The sequence below is a fragment of the Chrysemys picta genome, chromosome 1, assembly GCF_011386835.1.
Source record: "Chrysemys picta bellii isolate R12L10 chromosome 1, ASM1138683v2, whole genome shotgun sequence".
NCBI lineage: Eukaryota > Metazoa > Chordata > Testudines > Emydidae > Chrysemys > Chrysemys picta.
The window spans coordinates 314,388,124-314,390,285 of NC_088791.1; positions in this window are offsets into that span (position 1 = coordinate 314,388,124).

The following is a 2,162-nucleotide window of genomic DNA, read 5'->3' on the forward strand; positions in this document are numbered from 1 at the left end:
GAGGAGTTTATAAGGGAGCACTTCGCAACCAAGACTGAGAGAGGAAGAGGAGCTCTCCCTTTGCTTTTAGCAGATGAAGAGCTGTGCTCCCCTCCCGCACCCTATTCCCCCCTTGGTGTAATAGCTGCAATCACATAACATCCCTTTGTGGTGATGTCATGTTTATAGACTCATAGACTTTAAGGTCAGAAGGGACTATTATGATAATCTAGTCTGACCTCCTGCACAACGCAAGCCACAGAATCTCACCCACCCACTCCTGTAACAATCCCCTAACCTATGCGTGAGTTATTGAAGTCCTCAAATCGTGGTTTAAAGACCTCAAGGTGCAGAGAATCCTCCAGCAAGTGACCCGTGCCCCACGCTGCAAAGGAAGGTGAAAAACCTCCAGAGCCTCTGCCAATCTGCCCTGGAGGACAATTCCTTCCCAACCCCAAATATGGCGATCAGTTAAACCCTGAGCACGTGGGCAAGACTCACCAGCCAGCACCCAGGAAAGAAATCTCTGTAGTAACTCAGATCCCACCCCATCTAACATCCCATCACAGACCATTGAGCATATTTACCTGCTAATAATCAAAGATCAATTAATTGCCAAAATTAGGCTATCCCATCATACCATCCCCTCCATAACTTATCAAGCTTAGTCTTGAAGCCAGATATGTCTTTTGCCCCCACTACTCCCCTTGGAAGGCTGTTCCAGAACTTCACTCCTCTAATGGTTAGAAACCTTTATCTAATTTCAAGTCTAAACTTCCTAATGTCCAGTTTAGATCCATTTGTTCTTGTGTCCACATTGGTACTAAGCTTAAATAATTCTCCCTGATATTTATCCCTCTGATATATTTATAAAGAGCAATCATATCTCCCCTCAGCCTTCTCTTGGTTAGGCTAAACAAGCCAAGCTCTTTGAGTCTCCTTTCATAAGACAGGTTTTCCATTCCTCGGATCATCCTAGTAGCCCTTCTCTGTACCTGTTCCAGTTTGAATTCATCCTTCTTAAACATGGGAGACCAGAACTGCACACAATATTCCAGATGAGGTCTCACCAGTGCTTTGTATAAGGGTACTAACACCTCCTTATCTTTACTGGAAATACGTCGCCTGATGCATCCCAAGACCGCATTAGCCTTTTTAACGGCCATATGACATTGGCAGCTCATAGTCATCCTGTGATCAACCAATACTCTGAGGTCCTTCTCCTCCTCCTCTGTTACTTCCAACTGATGTGTCCCCAATTTATAACTAAAATTCTTATTATTAATCCCTAAATGCATGACCTTGCACTTTTCATTATTAAATTTCATCCTATTACTATTACTCCAGTTTACAAGGTCATCCAGATCTTCCTGTATGATATCCCGATCCTTCTCTGTATTAGCAATACCTCCCAGCTTTGTGTCATCTGCAAACTTTATTAGCACATTCCCACTTTTTGTGCCAAGGTCAGTAATAAAAAGATTAAATAAGATTGGTCCCAAAACTGATCCCTGAGGAACTCCACTAGTAACCTCCTTCCAGAGTGACCGTTCACCTTTCAGTATGACCCATTGTAGTCTCCCCTTTAACCAGTTCCTTATCCACCTTTAAATTTTCATATTGATCCCCATCTTTTCCAATTTAGCTAATAATTCCCCATGTGGAACCGTATCAAATGCCTTATTGAAATCGAGGTAAATTAGATCCACTGCGTTTCCTTTGTCTAAAAAATCCGTTACCTTCTCAAAGAAGATCAGGTTGGTTTGGCACGATCTACCTTTTGTAAAACCATGTTGTATTTTGTCCCTATTACCATTGACCTCAATGTCCTTAACTACTTTCTCCTTCAAAAATTTTTCCAAGACCTTGCATACTACAGATGTCAAACTAACAGGCCTATAGTTACTTGTATCACTTTTTTTTCCTTTCTTAAAAATAGGAACTATGTTAGCAATTCTCCAGTCGTATGGTACAACCCCTGAGTTTACTGATTCATTAAAAATTCTTGCTAATGTGCTTGCAATTTCATGTGCCAGTTCCTTGAATATTCTTGGATGAAGATTATCTGGGCCCCCGATTTAGTCCCATTAAGCTGTTCGAGTTTGGCTTCTATCTCGGATGCGGTAATCTCTACCTCCATATCCTCATTTCCATTTGTCATCCTACCATTATCCCTAAGCTTC